Genomic DNA, 12,401 nt, shown 5'->3' with positions numbered 1-12,401 from the left:
GGAAGTAGACCCAGCTCTGACTCCAGCTTTGCATCTCCATCAGGTGGCTATAGGGGCAGCATTATCCTCTCCACAAAGATAAAAAAAAATGCTGATTCTTTCCACTAGACTAATGCAAAAAACTCTTTAAAATCACATATATCAGAGCCAGCCAAAATAGGATATCTGACTATCTGACTTAGTTATCCGGGGGGGGGGGGGGGGGGGGGGGTGGTGGGTGGGTGTGTGTGTGTGTGTGTGTGTGTGTGTGTGTGTGTGTGTGTGTGTGTGTGAGAGCATACATATACAGAGAGACATACAGCATAGAGGCAGAACCTTCACCACATCATGCCTATACTGACCATCAACTACCTTTCGACACTCATCCTATTTACCAGCAGTTAATCCATAGCCTTCTCCGCCTTGGCGATTCAAGTGTTCATAGATGCTTCATAAAGCTTCTTAGTGTATGTACACCTTCATAACTTATATGTGATTCATATATACATGGACTATAATTGTAATGCTGTCACCCTTTTAAGGATTGTTTCATGTGACTAATTGCAGGCAAGTGTTACAATAGGTTTCGGGGACAGAATAAGGTGAATGAAAAGAAAACAACTGTGAAGATGCTGGCTGGCTCTGTAGTCTTTCATAAATAAAGAAACTTCAGTGATAGTTTACATTACCGCATACATCCATTCTCTTAAAGAATCAATAAGAGAGAGAGAGAGAGAGAGAGAGAGAGAGAGGGAGGCCAGCAAAAGAATGAAACTTTATGGGGATGGAACAACTGTATAAACTACAACTGAAATGGCAACATGGCAGAACACAGTACCTGGTGCAGAGGAAGATGAGTTCAGGCAAACAAATGATGCAACACATAGTTATGGCTTTTTAGCGCACCAACGGAAATGTGTGTGTGTATATGGATGTGTGTTTGTGTTTCTGACTGTACATTTGTGAGTGTGAATGCCTATGTGTGTGACTGTACATTTCTGTGCATCTCTGTATGCCTGTGTGTTTCTCTATTTGCACATCTGTGTGTGCATGTCTGTGAATCTGTCCATGTGCATGTTTTTGTGTGTGTTCATATGTGTGTGTTTCTGCACATTTCTGTGTATCTATATTTGTGTGAATTTATTTTTGTATGTGTTTGTGTATGTCTTTACATGTGTTACTGTACATCTGTGCATATGTTCTGTTTACACATTTCTGCAGGAGTGTGTGTGTTTGTGTGGGTATATACATTTGTGGCTATGTGAGTGTGTGTCACTGCTTGCAAGTGTGTTTCCCTGCACATCTATGCATGCGTGCCTCTGTACATGTGTTTGTGTGTGTAGTTCTGTACACTGCTCATCAAGTTCTTACCTGGCAGTAATGGCTATAATGTGCGACATTTGTCAAAACCTCGCTGATCTGTCAGGAGTTTAGCAGTCCTTTCAGCAGTTATTCCTGCTGATCAGCATGTAGGGAAGACATGTGACCAGCCCTCGCATATATGCACTGATGGTGTTAAGTTAAAGGTACACCCCCTAAATACTGCCTTTTCAGTTAATCAAGTGGGGTGCTCTAGCTTTAATGAATCTGTCAGTTCAATGGCTGAAACCTCTGCACTGAAATTTAAAGGGTTAAATTTATTCTATGATTATGATTTTGGAAGCGAACACAATCAAATTCTGATCTTTAAATAAATAAGGCAATTTTATCAATGAAATCCCAACTGTAATTTTAAGAAACAACAGGGAAATGAATGGAGATTTCATTGGGATGAAAATACAATTAAAATGGCAGCAAGGCAGAATATAGCATTATCAAATAGAGAGGAAAATGAAAGTAAGCAAATAATTAATGATCTCTTAAAAGTTGCATCATTATGTCATCCCAGTGCACGGATAGTGGTGGTTGGTGGAATTCATAGACCATTTACCAGACACAGTTTTCCCACTCATCAATGTGTCTGTGTGTGTGCATGTACGTGTGCACCTGTGCCCATGTGTAACATGGCCAATTGTATCATGCCATCTGTAAAATTACAGCAGGATGTAATGGGACCCTAACAAAGGACATCTGTTGTTCATTAGAAAAGCAATCTAAGTACGCTGTTCAGCATCTAGCCAAGCATTTTATACCCTTGTGCTCAATGTCACAAACCAAGATATAACCTTCCCATTTAATTTTGTTGATACAATCCATTTCTCAAGCAGAATGGCAGCTAGTTCTGTGCTGATTAATGGCCCGGAGCTAACCAGAAGGCCTCAGCGAACCCAGCCAGTGGCACGCAGGGGTTTATCCCAATGCCATCCTGGCATATGGCATTACTTGTTCCAGTGTTCTTGTCAGTCACTGGCTTCACCTGGGAGATGCCAAATCTCCACATGATGTTCATTGTAACAGACTTGAATGGGAATAAAAGTCTAGAAGTCAATGCGAAATGACAGGAGTTATTCTCAGCTCAAGATAAGAAATAAAATGTGTGTGGTGCAAAGCTTCAGCAAGGTGATCTCTGCAGAACTGACAGGGTCTGGATGGGAAGAGGAGGCCTGATCTTTGTTAACATGTCATCTCCCTTCTCTCCTGATGCTGCGCATGGTTTGAAAATTCTCTATTCCACAGTAAAAAGACAGGACACTTGGGGAAGGGGAGGGGAGCAGAAGGTAATGCTTATTTTACTACTTGACATTAAATAAACACACATCTTCTTGCCCACTCCTGGTGTTCATAGTCCATTGCGGAATTTGGTTTCTATTGATTGCTATCACAGGAATCACTGAGTAAAATATTAAAATTAAGAGCGGTTCCCCCCACCACCTCCCCCAATCCCAGACCACATGGTTGGTTCCTTTCTAGAGATCTGCAGGTCTCACAAGTTGCATGTTTCTGTCCATGGTCCCTGACCTCCCTGTTCACCCTTGACCAGTAACTACTACTTTTCACTGTGTAGAGGAAACCATTGATGCCCTGATGTGAGAAGTGAATGCATTTTATCACGATGTTCCTTCATAGCTTATGAATAATTACTCTTATGCATCTGAAGTGCGCCCAGTTCATGATTCAAGTACATGTACAATTTTGAGAACAGGCTAAACCTCACCTGACCCCCTTTGCATCCTATCTTCAATTCCGGCTGCTGTCTGTAAGGAGTTTGTATGTTCTCCCCGTGGGTTTCCTCCGGGTGCTCCGGTTTCCTCCCACATTCCAAAGACGTACGGGTTAAGAAGTTGTGGGCATGCTATGTTGGCACTGGAAGCGTGGCGACACTTGCTTCAGGGCTGCCCCCCCAGAACACTCTACGCAAAAGATGCATTTCACTGTGTGTTTCAATGTACATGTGACTAATAAAGATATGTTATCTTATTTAAAAGGGATCATGCTTGGCATTTGGTATTCCAATTCAGGCACGGCATCTAAATTTCATAATATGATCAACACCTCTTCTGACATCATGTCTCAGTGCGCCCTGTATTCACTCTCCACTAGAAATAGTTGGTAACTTCAGTTATCAGTAAAGTTACTGTGTTGATGAAACACTCTACAAAGGCGGCCAGCATCATTGCAGTCGCTTTCATTGAAACTGCCTCCTCCTGGAACAGTTGCGACACTAACCAGCAGTTAGTAACATGAACAATCTCTAAAGGGTTAACTGTGTGAAAAGAACAATTACATGCAGTTACTTGTAGTAAATTGGGATTTCCTTTATAGTAATGGCGCCTTAGTGATAAAGTACATGGCTTATTTACATTGTTCAATTGGAACATCCACTGGCTGAAGTGATAAGGAATTATTGTAGTGGTGGGTAAATTATCAGATATTTTAAATACTTTCCACTAATAAAATTATTTTCTCAGGACTCTTAAATTTAAACAAACTGAGTTCAAGTAGTTCAATAAATCCAGAATAATAAAAATTCGTGAAACTATTAGATTATCATAAAGAAAAGCCATCTGGCTCACCACTGTCCATCAAGGAAGGAAATCTATTGGCCTGGACTGTAGACCCACCGATGTGATTTGATTCTTAACTTGCCTCTGAAATGGCCTCGAGCGCCATTGAGAATGGGCTAAGTGCCAGTTTTTCCAACCATGTCCAAGTCCTGTGAATGAATACTTCTGTAATTTGACTGGAAGTGCCAGATGTGGAGAAGATGAAGGAATCAATAGCCCACTGGCACTCGTACGTGCAGGGTAAAGGTGGGTGCCTCTCCCCACAGACCCAATGCTGGAGAGAAGACAGACCTTCCAGGAGCAGAGAAATGGAAGCAAAGAGAGAGCATTTCAAAAAAAAATCTTCAAAGCATTTTATTTTCTGGTAGGTTTGAACAATCACTCCAGTTCCTGCCAAGGTTTGGTTTCAGATAAATTAGGTTGAACTCTTATAGCAGCATTTTATATTGGGTGCCCCCTGTTAAAGTTTATAGTACAAAGAAAAGCAGTAATCTTCCCTTCTCCGTGGCTGTTCATGGTCAAACTATTCAGTATATCTACTGTTCAAAGGTAACTCCAGTAAAACAAAGGGTTGATTGTTGAATGTTTGAAACCTGATGCAGATCCTAAATGACGAGACAGCATCACTTCTAATTCTTTTGTAACCTGAAGTCTCTCCCTGTTGAAGCAAAATAAATAAAGCTGTCAGGCCTGGAGAATGGTATCCAGTGACCAGAGACTGAAATGCTCTGGTCAATAGAAGCCTTACACCAGCTGGGCAGCAGACTCCAAGATAGAATGATAAAGAGCTGCACAGCATGTGTGCTCTTGGCAAGAGTAATTTTTACAGAGAGAAGAAAAAAGAGCACCCATCTTTTGTTCATCTGGAATTGGGTTGAGCTGATCAGGTAAAGATGTGCTGAGATTCGGTTACATGCTCTATTTGAGATTTTGATCCTTAAACGCCTCTTTTCCTCAGACAGCTAAAGGCTGCACTGGTGCACAAAGGGCAGTGGTGAGTTTCATCATCAACATCTATTTTCGTTGAGAGGCAGCTCATTGGGAAGTCGCTCATGTTTTCCAGAGTTTCATTGCGGACCTGAGTTGTTGAAAGGGGCACAACGAGGGGAATTTGGTATTTTGCAGACCTTGAGTGTATGACACATCCTCTTGTATGCTTCAGTGGACAAGTCAACAATGATTTGTAGCTCACTTTCCAAACATGTGTGTACATAAGCATTATCTGTGTATTGCAGCTCAGTGTCTGGTGTTGGAGTGATCTTGGTTCAAAAGTGAAGGTGATACAAGTTGAAGAGTTTCCCATTTGACTTGTAGACCAGCCCCACTCCAGTGGGAAGCTGGTCAGAAGTGAGGTGTGGTATCACAGCAAGGAAAATTGTGAACAGTGTTGGAGTGGCTGCCTTCCTCCTCATCCCCCTCCTCCTGCTTTTCATCCTGTGCCTCACGTCCCTCAAGCATCGTTTGCGGCATGCTCTTCCTCCGGCCTTGGATGGCTTGGCTGTGCATGAAACCTCTGACCCTGGACTCACGTGGGCACTGGAACCACATTTTCAGAAGACCAGTTGCATTTTCCACAAGAAGCCCTATGTTCCTCTGATAGCTGTGACAGGATTGTGAATTGGTGTTACGAGCCATGAAGGAAAAGATAACCCTTCATCTCTGGGCAGTGTTGACATGGAAAATGTCTGCTGGCATGGTCTCTGTGTGTGATGTGTACTTCCCAGATATATGGCATTAAGCTCACCCCAAATGCAGTGATCCTAAAGCACCTGTACACAAAAGATGTAGAAACCCTTTTCGTTCTGTTGTGGAAAGGGTCTGGATTGTTAAGGGAAGGTCTTATGAGAAATCAGCAATGCTGGCAAATCCCATGCCCAAGGAGCCTCTTCCTGTAATTAACTAATTTCTCACACAGTGCCTGGCTCACCTGTCCAATGCAGCAGTGAGCAGCAAATCAGGAACCATGGCAGACATCTGCTTGGAAAGATCCCATGGTGAGAAAGCTGAGAGCCAAGGTGACCTTGACTTTCAAGAAGAGAGCAGTCCAGATACGAGGGTCTAGCCAACAATCTTTCCACAGCATTTCACAAACCTCGGCGATGTCAGTCTTGGAAAACCTTGGCCTACAAATACATTGTTTGTCAGAGAGATCCAGGTCGATGTGGCGTCTCTGTAGACTTTTGTGGCAGGAGGCTCTTCACTGAAGGGAACATCTTTGCCACCATCTTTGAGGTCCAAGAGGTCTGTCATTGCCACAATGACACCTCTAGTAATGTTGCAACTACTAAGGCAAGTATTAAGTGAGAAACGCAGCAACTGAGAATAGAGAAAACACTCCCTGTTAGTTGTGGAACACTCTGCAGACTTTGGAAGATGCTTGACCGGATTGCAGTCAATTCTGAAGCTGCCCAGTCAGATCTTCTGAGGTCAGCGGAGTGCCCCTTTAAGTAACAGGAGAAATAACAAAGTAGAACAATGTACTCTTCAATGACTGTTCAATGAAGACTGCAGGTTGCACCCAAAAGCTTCATTTTATAGATATGAATGGGTGATTCACAAATATTGATGCCATTTTCTGACACCAGATAAACATCAGACACACTAACATGAATAGCACGTGAAGTGCGATGTCCATTTTCTGGTGGACCCGACTTCACCCAGAACAATTAGCATATGACAGACGTGCACTATGTGATCCAATTTCCAGACGGCATAACGTTACTTTGCAAGTAAATATACAGAACTGCAAGCTACAACAGCAGATTAAATCACAATACGATATTTAAGTATTATCAGATACTTTCAGTTACTTTCCAACATAAAAATAAGGCAAGGTTCCAAAGTCCTTACGATATTTTTCTGAAGAGTTCTATCGGCTGGGCCTGCTGATTAGATTTCTAAGTAAACCCCTCTTGCTGCTGAAGGCACAGATTCTTGAGTGTGTTGTTCAAGGGTGTTGGCTAGCATCTGTTGCCTCGTCCAAGTGAAGTGGTGGCAAGATATCAGCAGGCTCTGATCCTGCTCCCACCCACTATCCACACATGAAGGTTTGCTGACAGGATCATTGGATAGATGTTGGGACCAGGAAGTATGAAGGTTTGTTCCCCTTTAGCTCAGCAACAGAAATTAATTGTCAAGTGGAAACCATTTATATAGCAACACAGGAGTGTTTTTATAGTCGGTGAAGTACATTTGAAGCGTTGTCACCATTAGAATGTAGCCAATTCTCACAACCTCCCACAAACAGCAACATGATAATTACCAAATTATACTGAAGATTTGTTCACGTCTTCTTGAAGAAAATGATATTGTGCTATCGAAAATCAGCTTAACCTGGGGTGGACCAATTTTGCACACATTTCTGGTGCCTGGGTGCCTGTAGGGAGATTCATCCCCTCATTTTCCCAGATTTAATCCTGGCCCTCTGTGCCGTCTGTGTGGAGTTTGCACATTCTCCCCATGACCGCACGAGTTTCCTCTGGGTGCTGCATTTTCCTCCCATATTCTCCATTTGCCGATTGGTAAGTTAATTAGCCGCTCTAAGTTGCCCCTAGTGTGTGAGTGAGTGGTAGAATCTGGGGAGAACTGATGGGAATGTAGGGAGAATAAAAATGGGACTAATGTAGGTTTAGTGTAAATAAGTGGTTGATGGTCGACATGGGCTGGGTGTGCCACGTTTCTGTGGTGTATGACTCTATGGCTTATTTTTGATGGAATCTTCATGCTCGGGGTACAGAGCAAAACTCCCACAAATAATGTTAACCCTCGGGCAACACACAGAAATCATCTGGAGTGAGACCTTCAAAATCATTGGTCTGAAAAAACACCCGAACACTTGCCTTCAGTGACTGATGTAGACACCCAGGTCTTGTTGCTCCTTCCCTATTCCCCATTTATCACCGTGGAGATAATAATGTCTTTCTTTTTTTTTAAGAATTAAAGTGGATAACTTCACATTATTCCACATTAATCTCATCCGCTCTGTATTTGTCTGCTCGGCAAACTTGTCCGAATCACACTGCAGCCTCTTTGCATCCTCCTCACAGCTCACACACAGGTGCACCCCCGCCCCACCTGTGTCATCTGCAAATGTGGAGACGTTACGTGTAGTTCCCTCATCCAAATGATTGATATTCATTGTGAATAGCTGGGGCCAGGACACTGAGCCCATACACCGCCCCACGAGTCACTGCCTGCAGCCCAGATAAAGATCCTTCTCTCTGTTTCCTGCCTGTCAACAAATTCTCAAGCTGCGTCAGTATATTACCCACGCCTCCTGATTCAGCGTGCTTTAATTTTGCACACTAACCTCTTATGTCAGACTTTATCAAAATCCTTCTGATTCTATTGATTCTCTACTCCATGAGCTGCATCTTCAACAATATCCAGTGGATTCCTTAAGCATTATTTCCCTTTCATAAACCCATGCTGATTTTGTCCAATCCCATCAATGCACTGTTGTGTTATTGCATTTCCCCCCTTGAAGTTGGACTTACTGTTCTGTAATTCCCTGCTTATTCCCTTCCTCATTTTTAAAACAGTGGACTTACATTTGCCACCCTCCATTCTGTAGGAACTGCTCTGGAGTCCCAGTAATTTTTTGGAAGATGGCCATCAATGCATCCACAATTTCCAGGGCTATTTTCTGTAGTAATCTGGGATGTAGATTATCAGACCCTCGGGATTGGTTAGCTTTAGCCCCAGTGATTTCCCTGGCACTGTTTCTTTACATTGCTGTTTTCCAACAGTTCCGTCCTCTCTCTCTAGGCCCTTGGTTCCCCAACATTTCTGGGAGGTTATTTGTGTCCTCCAATCATAAGGAAGAACTAAAGTATGTTGCAAATATCCTGGGTGCCATGCTTAAACTGGAAGTATGTTCCAGTTCTCTTGAATCCAGTTGTATTCCATTGACAAGTCTGACAGACTTAATGCCACACTTGTAATGCTTCACAGTGTATAACCATAACAGTTATCCTGTGAAGGTGCCTTTGTGCCACTTAAGAAAAACTTGGGTACAACAAGAGATTTGTTTTCTGAGGATTCCGAGGTTGGCAAAGGACTCAAAAACCTGTGATCCTAATAGAAGAAAATTGTGCACTAGCTTAGCACAAAATAAATAATGGAAACCAAATCTCCTACAGTGGAAATAGGAGAGTTATTGTTCTGTTAAGTATGGCAGAGAAACAAAGAGAAGCCATTTCTGTAAATCCACAACATCATTTATGTACTTTTAACTGAACAAGCCAAGCAAGTCCAATAAAACATTTTCTAATTGTAATATATCTTATCATAATGGCCTGTGCAAGATGAAAGTGTAGTTTTCCAATCATGTTTTGAATGCCCTTATAAAGCACTTTAATTGTGCCATTGGAAGACAAGGTAAATTATTGAGGCCATGCAACTTAATTTCCTGCTCAATCTACTCCAAGTTTTAAATTGCAGTGGTGTGTTTCTGTACTGTCTGTCATGGACCACCAAGTCCAATCCACTCTCAGTGGGAGCTGAGTCAGATCTCACCTCCTGGTTAGCAAACAATTGCTAAGTAACACACCCTCAGTTTTATCTCATCAATTTAATTGGCCTCAAGAATAACAGGAGCAGAACAATAAGGAGCAAAGTTCCCTGTTTTCTTGGAACAGATATTTTTAAAACCACTTGAAGTCCAATTATATGTACAAGTATAATACAGCGGTTTACAATGGAGTAATCAACAAAGTGCAATGCAATAATGTTATACAACAAACAAGGGAAGGGTTCCATTTAATGGGAGGAAAATCTACTCCTAAAGTTTTGTAGAAATTAATTTTCCTTGTAATCTTTGCTGATTATATTCATAGCATTCCTTTACAGCTGCTGGAGAAGGCTGCATTAGTGTTATTAGGAAGGTTTTTCTTTTAATCTGAAAATTTTACTTCTTGTTTATTTTTCTTGCCCTCAGTTTTGTTCCCCCATTCTATCTCAAAGGCATGATCCATGTTTAGATGTGCTTGCAATAGCCTCCTGGTACCATGCCCAAGAGACCATTTGCCACGCTCTACTGTCAGATTGCAGTGTAAAGCAATAAGTCCAGGCTTCCTTTACCTAGCGTTATTCACATGCACTTCTAGTGATGGAATCGAGTAACCATAGCTGATTTTCATTTGTGCCTACCAGCAGAGGGATTCTCAAACTAATTATTTAACCATGGAGACACAAGAGACTACAGATGCTGGAATCTGGAGACTGCAGATGCTGGAATCTGGAGACTGCAGATGCTGGAAGAGCTCAGCGGGTCAGGCAGCATCTGTGGAGGGAAATGCACAGTTGACATTTCGGGTCAAAACCCTTTGAGGGGAGATGGCCAGTATAAAGTGGTGAGGAGAAGGGGTTGAGCAAGAACAAGCAAGTGATTGGTGGACCTGGGTGAGGAGAGGTGAAAGGCAGATGGAGGAGGGAAGAGTGGAAAACAAAGTTTTCTTCCAGTGTATGCTTCAGAGTCATTGATTAAGTAAGATAAGATACCTTTACTAGTTACATGTGCATTGAAACACAGTGAAATACATCTTTTGCGTAGTTTTCTGGGGACAGCCCACAACTGTCACCACGCTTCTGGCGACTGCCCACACTTCATAATCCGTACGTCTTTGGAATGTGGGAGGAAACCAGAGCACCCGGAGGAAACCTACGGGGAGAACGTACAAACTTCTTGCAGACAGCGGCCGGAATTGAACCGGGGTCGCTGGCGCTGTAATAGCGTTACACTAACCACTACACTACTGGTGTCTGTAAGGATAAGTTCCATATGAACTAAAGAGAGTAGATAGTAAGAACCTTTTCCCCAAAGCAAGGATATTTAGGGGTGAAAACCTCACTGGTTCCACATGGTGCCATTTGACCCGAGCAATATTGGGGGTGGATTTTATCTCATTGTTAGATCAGTGCGAAGGGAACCAGCAGATGATGGCACGTCAGAATGAAAACCCGAGGCCAGGGCAACCCACCAGACAATCTTTTATCCAAAGCCAGCAAGGTGGGATTGTTAGTTGGGTTCAGAGTTGAACACCATGCGAATGAGATTAAGATTGGCAGAGTTGTTGATAGTGTGGAAGGTGGTCTTAGGCTGCAGAGAGATCTCAAATGTGTTGGTGAAGTGGGCTGAGAAATGGCAGATGGAGCTTAATCCAGACAAATGTGAGGTGATGCATTTTGGAAGTACTAATGAGGCCAGGACATACACTATGAATGGTAGGGTCTTGGGGAATATTGAGGAACAGAGGGAGCTTGGATTAAAAGCCAATAGATCTTCGAAGATGGCAACACAGTTAAGTAATGTGGTTAGGAATGTATATGGGATACTGGCCTTTATTAGTCAGGGTATTGAATATGCTCCCAACTTTATAAGACCTTGGTCAGACCGCAGCTGGACTACTGCATGTGTTTCTGGTCACCACACTACAGGAAGGAGGTGCAGAGGAGATTCTCCAGAATATTTCCTGGGATGGAGCAGTTTATGACTGGAGAAGCTGAGTCTGTTCCTCCTGGAGTGGAGGAAAGTGGGGACACAACTGAAGTACATAAAATTATGAGAGGTAATAGATAGGGTAGTCTGCAGGAATCTTTTCCCCATTAGAAGATTTAGGGTAAGGGGGAAGTGATCTGGATGGGATTTGAAGGGGATCTTCTTCACCCAGAAAGTGTAAGTACCTGGAATGCACTGCCTGAGAGAGTGGTTGAAGCTGGGTCACTGAGAGCATTTAAGAAGTCTCTAGATTAGCACTTGGATTGCTTAGGTATAGAAGGCTGTGGACGAAGTACTGGGAGATGGGATTATCATGGAAGGGTGTCCACTGGTCAGTGTAGACGAGTTGGGCCGAATGGCCTGTTTTCATTCTGTCTGTTTCTCTGCCTATGTGACTACCATGACCCTAAGGCCTGTTTAAGGCAGTAATGGGCAGTCATTTTAAAACCTGGAAATGGTGGAGAAGGGCAGACGCAGAGTGACCTCAGGCTGGTGAGCCAATGTCCTCAATGCCGCCTCCCTCCACCATTCCTGCTTAGCTGTGGGTTTTGAGGGAGGGGGGTGGGTGGGGATTGAATTACTCCCTCACCCCCAACCCACCATAGTATGGGGTAAACTTCACCAACAGTTCTTCAATCTGGAAATGAACAACATTTGAAATCTCACAAATAGATTTGAAAGCACTGGTTATCTTTCTTTGGAATGTTGGCCACCATCAGTTACATTCCAAAGGGCTACACGAAGACACCACAGTAAAGCCAGAGAAAAATACAATTTCCATCTGTTTTTCTCTTTATTTTAAACAATTTCATTAATATGAAGCACACACTCTCCCCAATAACATTGAGTAAGCACTATCAGAGCTCTGCAAACACAGTGGAGACATTTTTTTAAACACTTTCTACAACTCATCCAAATTTCTTTATCATTGAAGTCATTGTTTAAGAAATTGGCAAAGTGTAGAACAAGCTGTCAATTCG

The 12,401-nt window shown here is 42.7% G+C and overlaps 1 protein-coding gene across 1 annotated transcript in view; it reads left to right on the top strand.

The window, feature by feature from the left end:
• LOC127578562 (leucine-rich repeat-containing G-protein coupled receptor 5-like) overlaps positions 1-12,401 on the top strand; it is a 138,256-nt gene that overhangs the window by 69,912 nt on the left and 55,943 nt on the right. The window lies entirely within an intron of this gene.

The sequence above is a fragment of the Pristis pectinata genome, chromosome 15 (genome assembly GCF_009764475.1).
Source record: "Pristis pectinata isolate sPriPec2 chromosome 15, sPriPec2.1.pri, whole genome shotgun sequence".
In the NCBI taxonomy this organism is placed as follows: Eukaryota; Metazoa; Chordata; class Chondrichthyes; order Rhinopristiformes; family Pristidae; genus Pristis; species Pristis pectinata.
Note: the sequence above shows the minus strand (reverse complement) of the source record. Positions and strands in the feature narration are given on the sequence as shown.